At 41.3% G+C, this 11,216-nt stretch overlaps 1 pseudogene; it reads left to right on the top strand.

The window, feature by feature from the left end:
- Window positions 1–5,116: 5,116 nt before the first annotated feature.
- On the top strand, window positions 5,117–7,283 carry LOC101568682 (annotated as a pseudogene).
- Window positions 7,284–11,216: the final 3,933 nt, after the last annotated feature.

The raw sequence follows: 11,216 nt of genomic DNA, 5'->3' as shown, positions 1-11,216 counted from the left end.
ATGTAAATTCATGAATTGAAAATATATAGTGGGAAACAAAGTTAAACAATGATAATTTAAATACTTTTTGAATAATATGGAAAGAGCCAAAAGACAAAAAAAGTTAACCAATTTGATAACTTTTCCTCCAGTGAGAAGCACTAGCGTTGAGCCACTTGACTTTTCCTTGGACTGCTGGAGATAGCCTCTGTTACTAAATCTCCCAAGGAGCATCAAGGTAGATTCCTGGTAAGTTGCCATTAATATTTGGCAGCCCTGCCTTACATCACTGAATGGGTTCTGGAATCAATTATTTACAATTTTCTGAACACTTCCCAATTCTTCACTCATCCTTTTATATAGGATATTTCAATTTTAATTTAAAAACTGCAGGATCCTACCTGAGGAAGGACCAGAATTCATGACAATCATCCTGTTTTGATTTTGTTTAATCTACTTGCTCCCCACCAATTCAGTGTGGGATGTGGAAGCAAGGTAAAGGCCAAAATGAAAGTAAACGACAGTGAAATTATGTTGTCTATTTATTATTGGGTGATTGATATATATATATATATATATATATATATATATATATATATATATATATGCTGGGGATTGAACTCAGGACCCTGGGCTTGCCAGGTGTGGTTATTTGTTAATTATTTTGTGACTACAAAATATTTTTCAGTATATTGTTTTTAAAAATCAATACACTCGCTAGTGTAAGAACTTGAAAGAGTAAATAAAATCTGATAGGTACAATAGGTTCTGTGAAAGGGAAAGAATCTATTCAAGGAGAAGGAAAAGCTGGGATGAGGAAAAGGGTGTGGGGGATATATTCATGCAAGTGTGCAGGAAGACTTGTGTAATTATACTGTTGATTTCTGCTACCCTGCAGAGGGGAGCAGTTGGTAACTTCAATATTTTTTTCTTTTCCTTTTTTTTATTTCTTACAACTTTTTAAACCAATTTGCATGCTTATAATCTGACAATCTAAACAACTAATTTGAAGACAACATTATGCAATACAGCAACTATTGTCGAATTCCTATTGTTTTGTTTGATGAAGTTCTTTATCATCTCTCATGTTTTGTTTTATGTCTCTTTACTATTTTTTAGTCTCTTTAGATAATTAAAAAAGAATCTCGGGGCTGGGGAGATGGCTCAGTAGAATAAACGCTTCCCTGGCAAGTGCAAGGGCTTGAGTTCAATCCTCGGTTCTGCCAAACCAAAAAAAATCTCAGTAATTTAAAGAGACATGTCCTTGACACTTCCTACACAATAATACCAAAACCAAAGTCAAACTCACCCTCAATTACTAGAGTCATTATTTAGTACCCTTAGCATTTGTAGGATTTTCTTGCTATTTAGAAACACCAACATGTATACTTTTCTGCTAATGGAAACATAGATGTTGCTCTAGTTCAATGTCACCCATCGAGTCCACATGTGGTGCTCACCTCAGCCTCAGAAACATTCAAGAGTCTATCTGCATACAGACCTAAGCTGTATCTTTCTCGGGGATTTAGAAGTCGAAGTATTAGCCCAGATTTATACTTAGACACAAGTAAGAAGAGAAAAAAGTGTTCACATATATAACTTAATAAGACAAAATATAGATGAGCTGTGCTTTGAAGATAAATAATCCAGTATAATTAAGGACAAGAAAGATTGCAAAAATAACATTTTAGTCCCCAAAAGTTTATTTGCTTTATAAAACATTTACTGAAGAATTCATTAAAATAATGAAAAGCAATTATATTATTTGATTTATAGAAAACTGAATTAGCAAGAAATAAATAAGTATATGGTTTTTACCCATTCTATATTTCGTTACACAATGCTATGGCATTAATTTCGCTCTCTACTCATAATGGATAGCTTCTAACAACATTGCTTTACGAAAACTTGATAAGATTGAGTATAGACCATGCGAAACCCTACATTTTGGTGAGCAAAAGACAAATTTTAACAATGAATTATGTCACCAGGTGATAAGTCCTACTAGATATAGCATTTGTAGAGTGGGTGCCGTTTTCCTTGTACCCCAGAGGTCTCCAGTGCGGACATAGAGGAGAGCAGTGGGGCTAAGGTGAGTGCGCTCAGGATGCACAAAGCGTGCTGGTGGGGCGCCTGGTGGCGGAGGAGCAACAAGGTCCCAGCCAGGTGGGGGTGCTGAACTCTGCTGCCTCGTCTCGTTTTTGTATTGGTAGTGTGTAATCGTGAGACATTTAAAGCACGCAAAACACTATGGCCATTTTTGAGAGACAGTGAAAAAGTTTATGACAGGGAACTATGTGACCAAGAACTCTGATCCACAGTCTAGATGGACAACAAAGTAAGACTGTCTGCAGTTGGGATATCGTCTGAGTCTAAGCGGAAGAATTTATTCATACGCTTAGATGTCTCAGTACTACTCAGCTCCCTGGGAGTCCTCATATGGAGACTCTTGACTCCCCACAGATTTTGTGGGGCATGGCCTCTGTCCCCTGGCATCTGGGCTTCCCTTCATGGAAGGTAAGGTCATCCAAGTCATCCAGAGTGACGGTCCACTATAAAGGGAAATCCCAGTCTTCTGTAACACAACCATGGAGGAGACCCCTGAGATAGGAGAGTAGGGCTGGGCAAACCCCATCAAGCAAGTGGGTGTCACCTGCCCAAGTCGTGAGACCCAAGGCACATAAACAGAATACAGGATCTGAGAGGATGCTGCGGGCCCTGAGCACTGTAGCGGATGGAGTCCATGGGAGAAGAGTACTCAACTCTGTTTGCATCTGGTGTGGAACCCAGTGAGTTTTGGATATGGTGGCTTAAGCCCAGTGCCTGCCCAAATGAGTTTTTGATGGGACAGCCATCTCAAAGGCATTGCTGTATGAGTGAGAGTAACAAACAGTGTAGGAATTCTAGCTATGAAGGACTCCCCCACTGTCTCTGTGACCACTGTGTGTCTTTCCCAGCTGCTCTTGCACAGCGAGGCCTACCTCCTCCCACCTGCAGCAAGTCTAGGTCCGCTCCTCTTCCTGTGTGTCTCATCCAGTTCCCTGTGCAGGACACCAAGAACCCAGAAAGAATTTATTCAGGACCCAAAACCAGTAATCCTCCCATCATTACACTGCCTTCTTGTGTTCTGAAGTGGCTCACACCCTCCCAACCCTCAAGGTAGAGATTAAGAGGACTTGACACCAGGGTGCAGGGACAGCTGGGGGATTTCTTGACTGTTGGCTGCCAACCCCATGCCTCGAGTCAGTCTGATGCTTATCTGGATTTGAAAATAGAATTAGACTTTAGGGCTGAGAAGAATATTCATGCTTCAGCTCAGAGAGGAAATCTCAAAAACTTTGAGAAATGATTTAAGTGGAACACTAGGTGGCTGTATCAGAAGGTTGGAGGTGGGTGAGGGAAGAGCCTAATTATCTAGCTTTGGAATCAGAAATTAGTAGATACTATTGACCAAAATAAAGTAGAGAAGGGTAAATATGTTTTTTAATGATAACTTGGATTTAATTTTGGATTCGTTGCAATTAAGATGATAATGTTATGTGTTATGAGAAAGTATTTACAACACTAAAATAGGGCAAAAAAATAAAAATAAGAAATAGAAGACAAAGATTTTTCAATGATATACAGTAGAATTAATTTACTGGCATATGAAGGTTTATTATACTAACCAGGAAAATATACTTTGTAGACTCAGTCTTTATAACTGATTAAAAGTCTCAGATTTAGGGAAGTTGCATATTAACCTGTCTATTTTTGTCCAGTAGATTTGTTTTTTATGTATTTGGCACAGGGTCTCTTGTTTTCAGCCTCCCCAGCAATTTACAAAGAACTTTTTCCAGGGGAGAAGATGACCTGGAGGAGGTGGCCTGTTTTGCTCTAGGACAAAGGCTACTCCATATGTCAGTCTGATTAGCAGACTGTCAGAGATAGCACTCTATTCTCTATCAAACTGACCACTAATGGCCAGATGCTAGGGATTCTCTGTGAACTAGAGAGAACCATTTCTTTCATCCTTGAATAAAATCCATGACATTTGATACAACTTTATATATTTGAGTCACTTTTTTGTATCTCAACTTTACTTTGAGAAAGCTATGCTTTAGAGCTTTGTAGCTGCTGTCAAGAGGCCCAAGTAAGCTCACTCAGTAGGATCCATTAAACTGCACTACGCAGAGCCCTATCTCCCTCTTCCTGCTGCTACAGTTAATATAGTTAAGAGGCAATTAAACTTCACCTTTGTTGACTCACCTGTTCTTGGGGATTTGTTTCTATACCACGACTTCTTTGCTTTGTTTCTGGTTCCGTTCTTTCTCAGATTCTGGTAACCTGTTACTCTTCAAATGAGACAGGATTGAGTTTGAGGCTAGCCTGGCCTGTCCAGCAAGATCCCTTCCCACAAAAAAAGACAAAATAAATGACCATAAAAGAGTGTGTGACTCATCAGTAACCTTGGTAATGGCCAAGAAACTGGATTTATGACCAGACCTTCTGATGATCTCTGCGAAGATGGGATACACTGATTCTCTGCTGCATAAGCAGTGACAGGGCTCCACTTCCTTAGTGTTTGGGGCGCCCTGTCCTCCTCCTCACACGCATCGCCTGTGGCATCGCCCTGCCCTCACGGGCAAGGACAGCTGCCCTTGAGACCTGCACTAGTGAGTTCCTGTTTCTGTGCTTCTCATCTTTGAGGCTGGAGAAAAACGCCTGGAAGTTTGCGCCTGTGTGTCTATAACTGACAACAGCATTTATCTTTTGTATCAACATAAAATATTTCCTGCTTCATTCAAGAACTAATTATTAGGTTTTAAAGTCTTTCTAATTAAAGCTGCTCAATTATAATTGGTTTATAGAGGATAAAACTAAAGTAAATCTCATAACCCTCCAAATTTGGAGAAAATAAAGAAGACAAATTTTTCATACATAATGTAATAGATATTAAAGGAAAATTTTCCCTTTCACCTATAGCTAAGAATATTTTTATATAAGCATCCCAGATCACACATAATCTTGAAAATCAAATCAAGCAAATCTTCACATAAATCTGATTGATTCAAAAAGTCTGATTTAAAAGCAGAGCTGGAGTTACTTCAGCATCCAGAAGTGGTTACCATGTTGGTTGTCGCAGCACTCAGCCAAGATGCAGGAGGAGACCCAGAGCCAGGACCAGCCCACGGAGGAGGAGCAGGTGGAGACCTTTGCCTTCTAGGCAGAAATCGCACAGTGGAAGATCCTAATCATCAACACTTTTTACTCAAACAAAGAAATCTTCCTGAGGGAGTTGATTTCCAATCGTCCGATGCTTTGGACAAAATCAGGTATGAAAGCCTGACAGATCCCAGTAAGCTTGACTCCAGCAAGGAACTGCACATTAACCTCATTTTGAACAAGCAAGACCGCACCCTCACCATCGTGGATACTGGGGTTGACCTGATCAATAACCTCGGCACCATAGCCAAGTCGGGGACCAAGACCCTCATGGAGGCTTTGCAGGCAGGCGCTGACATCTCCACGGTTGGTCAATTTGGTGTGGGTTTCTACTCTGCCTATCTGGTTGCTGAGAAAGTGACTGTGATCACCAAGCATAACAATGATGAGCAGTATGCCTGGGAGTCCTCAGCAGGAGGGTCCTTCACTGTGATGACAGACACAGGTGAACCTATGGGCCAAGGAACAAAGTTATCCTACATCTGAAAAGACCACATGGAGTACTTGGAAGAAAGAAGAATAAAGGAGATTGTGAAGAAGCATTCATAGTTCATTGGTTAACCCATTACTTTTTTTGTGGAGAAGGAATGAGATAAAGAAGTGAGTGATGATAAGGCTGAAGAAAAGGACAAAGAGGAAGACAAAGAAAAAGAAGAGGAGTCTGATGACAAGCCTAAAAGAGAAGATGTTGGTTCTGATGAAGAAAGGGAAAAAAAGAAGGATGGTGATAAGAAGAAGAAAATTAAGGAGAAGTATATCAACCAAGAAGAACTGAACTAAATGAAGCCCATCTGGACCAGAAACCCTGACGATATTACTAATGAGGAGTACGGGGAGTTCTATAAGAGTCTGACCAGTGACTGGGAGGATGACCCGGAAGTGAAGCATTTTTCCATTGAAGGACAGTTGGAATTCAGGGCTCTTCTTTTTGTCCCACAACAAGCTCCTTTTGACCTATTTGAAAACAGAAAGAAGAACAACATCAAGTTGTATGTCTGCAGAGTTTTCATCATGGATAACTGTGAGGAGCTGATCCCCGAGTACCTGAATTTCATCATAGGGGTGGTGGACTCTGAGGATCTCCCACTAAATATTTCTCAGGAAATGTTAGAATAGAACAAAATTTTGAAAGTCATCAGAAAGAATTTGGTAAAAAAAAAAAAGTGCTTAGAGTTGTTCACTGAACTGGCAGAGAATCAGGAGAACTACAAGAAGTTCTATGAGCCGTTTTCTAAGAACATAAATCTTGGCATACATGAAGACTCTCAGAATCCAAAGCTTTCAGAACTGCTACACTACTACACATCTGCTTCTACGGATGAGATGGTTTCTCTCAAGGACTGTTGTACCAGGATGAAGGAGAACCAGAAGCACATCTATTCCATCACGGGTGAAACCAAGGACCAGGCAGCTAACTCAGCCTTCATGGGACAGCTCTGGAAGCTCGGCTTAGAAGTGATCTACATGATCAAGCCCATCGATGAGTACTGTGTCCAGTAGCTGAAGGAACTGGAGGGGAAAACCTCAGTGATGGTTACCAAAGAGGGCCAGGAACTTCCAGTAGATGAAGAGGAGAAAAAAAGGGAGGAGAAAAAGACAAAGTCTGAAAACCTGTGCAAGATCATGAAAGACATCTTGGAGAAAAAGGTCGAAAAGGTGTTTGTGTCAAACCGATTAGTGATGTCCCCATGCTGTATTGTCACAAGCACATATGGTTGGACGGCAAACATGGAAAGAATCATGAAGCCCAAGTCCTGAGAATCGACTCCATGATGGGTTACTTGGCGGCAAAGAAGCACCTGGAGATAAACCCTGAGCACTCCATTCTTGAGACCTTGAGGGAAAAGGCTGAGGCCAATAAGAACGACAAGTTTGTGAAGGATCTGGTCATTTTGCTGTATGAAACCACACTGCTGTCTCTGGCTTCAGCCTGGAAGACCCGCAGCCACGCGCAAGCAGGATGTACAAGATGATCAAGCCGGGTCTAGGTATTGATGCGGATGACCCCCCCCACCGACAACCTCACTGCCGCTGTCAATAAAGAGCTGCCACCCCTTGAAGGAGATGACGACACGTCGCACATGGAAGAAGTCGACTAGCTCTGCCCGAAGAACCACTAAAGCGTGCTCAGGGCTTTAACCTGCATTCCCTCTGATAATATATATTTTTGAGGATTTTTTTTTGTTAATTCTGTATGACATGATAACTGCTCTTAAGGGAAAGGTGAGATTTCTTTCTACTTTTAAGCAATACTGTGATATTTTAGTCATTAAGCAGAGCTTGTGGTGCTTTCTCGAGTTTCACCTTGGCTTATTTTAATGGGTTGAGATGTTCGTGGTAAGATGTAACTGGACTGTTAGCTCCGTGAGGTCAGAAGTGCTTAGTTACCGAGCCAGATTCCTCAGTAGACCAAATCTTGTGTCTGAAGTGTTGAGATTCCTAGTGTTTAAAGGAATATTTGTTAAGATAGCTTGAGTTTTCTTATAGAATCTTTTTTGATTCTCCCAGGTAGTTTCAAATCCTCATGTCCTGGGCTTCTAGAAGCACGTTATACTGAAAACTTGATGACAGGAGCCGCACGGGCTTGTTTTCTAAAGAAATGCACTGTTTCAAGGGAGAGACAACTTCTAAGGATGCCACCGAGCTGTTTCAAAAATCATTCGGAACAAGGCCTGTGAGTGGAAGTGAGCGCCCAGGTCACATTCTGCTAAGAGGTAATAACTACAGCTGAGTTTAAAAGTAAAAAATAAAAGCAGAGCTGTATGTGAACTCAGAAACAGAGCACAGAGGTGAATACTAAAGGGCTAGGAGCACTGTGAAGATGTTTGTCCAAGGATACATTTCAAGAAAATAAATTCAAGAGAACCATTGGACAATGTTGCAGTTAATGGTAACATAACAAAAAATTGAAATCTTTCAAGAATTTCTAAATATTCTTATCACATAAAGTGATAAAGTGTCTAAGAAGATGCTAACATGTGCCAAGTAGCCTGGTTTGCCCATCCTACAATTCCTACAATATGCTCGTAGATCAAATCATCACTTTGTGCAGCACAGATGCAGGCAGTTTTATTTTTTTCCATTAAAAATATAAATAAGGGGGCCAGGGAGATGGCTCAGTAGGTTAAGTGCTTCCCTGGCAAGCACAAGGGCCCGAGTTCAATCCCTGGTTCTCCCCCCCCCAAAAAAAAAAAATATATATATATATATATACAAATACACAGCTAAAGGACTTTTCCTTAATGTGATTTTCAGGTTTGTGTTTGTTTCAATGCTAGTTGACATTAGGTCCTCTGAAATTCCTAATTTATCTTGTATTGCTTGAGTGATCAGATGAGCTAAAATATTATTTATGACAGTGGATACAGCAAGAGCCTTCTGACCACAGTGACAGTATTCGCTCTTAGTTAAAAAGTTAACAGGGATCCTAAGAGTATTTATTAATTAGATTTAGTGTTAGTTAAAGGTTATAAAGTTAAATAAAAACTTGGATAATGGGGCCGGGGAGATGGCTCAGTGAAATAAGCGCTTCCCTGGCAAGTGCAAGGGCCTGAGTTCAATCCCCGGTTCTCAAAAAAAAAAAAAAACTTGGATAACATCTTTTAAGCTGACACATTTAAAAAAACATGATTTCTGGTGATATAAAGCAATTTGTCAAAACATATGATTCAATTTATGTTAACACAATTTTATGTTATCCATTGTTCTATTTACCTATTTATAGTATAGTATAGTATAGTATAGTATAGTATAGTATAGTATAGTATAGTATAGTATAGTATAGTATAGTACAGCACAGCATAGTTATTGTAAGACGTAGAGCTCCCTGTTTCCCAGGCTGGTCAGGAACTCCTGGACTCACCTGATCCTCCTGCCTCAGCCTCCTGAGTAACTGGGACAATATAAGCAAGCGCCACTGCACCCGGTAGAAGGCATGGGTTTCAGTCCATGTTCATTTTGATTCTTGGTTTAATGCATTACAGAGTGAGAGGGGAGCAGATTGGCAGGAATTTGAAGCAACAGATCGGGAGAAAACAAGCAGGCACCTGCAGCTCTGCATGATAAGAGGTGGAAAGTGAGTCAGCTGTCAAGGGAGGAAGCCCCTGTAGTCTTGAGATAAGAAGCCACATGCAAACAAAGGCACACAAATCTGACCCACAGTTGACTGTCAGCTTCTCTATAGTGCACCAAGATTTGCACCCCGAAAGGAGACACAGCACAGATCGAAGCACGTGTCAGGCCGTGCAAGTGTACGCCTGTGCAGGAACTAAACCCCCACACTGCCCAGGGACCCCTTCTCCTTTGGGAGAAACCTCATATATGATTAACAGAATCTCTCCCTTCTCAAAAGTGCAAGGTGTCCTTTGACAGGCCAAGCTGTCAGACGAGCCTGGCTCTCTGTCCCTGTAGCAGCTGACTCGCCTGCAGGGCATCGTGCCCTGTTCCTGTCCCATGGTAATCTCTCAGTGTATTTCCACTTAAAAACTAGCCTGATGGCTTTCCATCAAACAGGGCTGTGACCCAGGCCTGGGGGTAAGGAGCAGGACTCCACGTGAGTCTTGTAAATGACCGTGGGCTGCAATTCTTGTCGCTTTCCAGAGGCGTGAAAGTGAGGTGTGGGGGTGAGCTTTATTCTGCACAAAGTGACTAGTGATAAACAGTTACCAACTACTCCCCAGTTAAATGGAACTTAATTGCTTTGTTTAAATATTAGATTTCTTAGGGCAATTAGTACTGGGTCAGGAGCACAGATTGTGTGAGACACGCTGTGTTTGAAATATGATAGGATCTGCTGTTTTCAGAAGGAAAAGAGAGGAGATTTGTACTAAACTGAAATGCAAAATTATTCCAACATAGAAAACAAAGAAAGGGAAAATGTGATTTTGTATGGCAAGTTGAAGAAGGTTCAGGGGAATTAAATTTATTTTACTTGATACTGACTTTTTATTTTTATGAATACATATTTTAGCACATAATGATTACATACTGTGGGGAGTCAGAACATGTACATAGTCTCTCTTAATTCTGTTTACTTGGACATAGAAGAATTAAGCATGTTATGAGAGTTCATTCAAGCTGATGAACTTTTTTAGAAGAATGTGTGTGTGTGTGTGTGTGTGTGTGTGTGTGTGTGTGTTGTATGCTACTGAGGGTTAAAACCTAGAGACTTCACATCTCTAGCACTTTTCAAAATTAGAGAGTTAAAATTGACTTACATATGGAGACAGGGTCTCCAAACATCATTAAATGCCCCCCCCCCCAGACTGCTGGGATTATAGGGATGACTTAGGAGAAAGGAACTCCAACCTGTTGCATGTCTGGTACAAGTTCATGTTCTCTAAAATCAAAGAATGAATTTTAAGAACAACTGAGGTTAACAGAAGAATACTGGGGGAATGAAGCTTCTGTCTGAGAGCAGGACAGAAGGGGACCCGAGTAGTTGCCAATGGCTCTGCCTTTTCTAGGGATTTTTATAGAGCAAATCCACGATATGAGTCGGGTCCGAGGTGGGAAATGGAGGAAACCACAAGGTGGGCATGAGGTGGGACAAAACTATGGTCACCCAATAGGATTGCAAGTATAATTGCTCAGGTAAAATTAATTAAATTGGGATGAAACGGGAACATGAGTCACTCAGCAAGCAGGTGTGATGGCAGAGCAAGGATTCTTCCTGTGGGGTCGGGTCAGGGACTCGTCCTGGCTTCCTTAAGGTGATAGAGACCTAGTTAGACTACTAACCCTGATGCTTATCCTTAGGGAGGCATGGGGTGCACTGGCCCCACCTTTGTGTGGAGGGCTGCCCACAGAAGAGGCACCTGCCTCTCCGGCATTGCACGGATCTGTCTTCTGCGCTGGCTCCCTCAAGGGCGCATCTCCGGCTGACTGCCTATAATATTTCTGCCTAACTTAGTTGCCTATGACAGGGGTGCACCACACAGCTCAGAAGGCACTTTCTGAGGATTTTTAGAAGTTTTAGCAAACATTGTAGTAACACATTTTTTATTGTTGCTCTTGTTTTGAGACAGGGCCTT

The sequence above is a fragment of the Octodon degus genome, unplaced genomic scaffold (genome assembly GCF_000260255.1).
Source record: "Octodon degus isolate 3935 unplaced genomic scaffold, OctDeg1.0 scaffold00415, whole genome shotgun sequence".
Lineage (NCBI taxonomy): Eukaryota > Metazoa > Chordata > Mammalia > Rodentia > Octodontidae > Octodon > Octodon degus.
The sequence above is the reverse complement of the archived record's forward strand: the minus strand, read 5'-3'. Positions and strand labels throughout refer to the sequence as shown.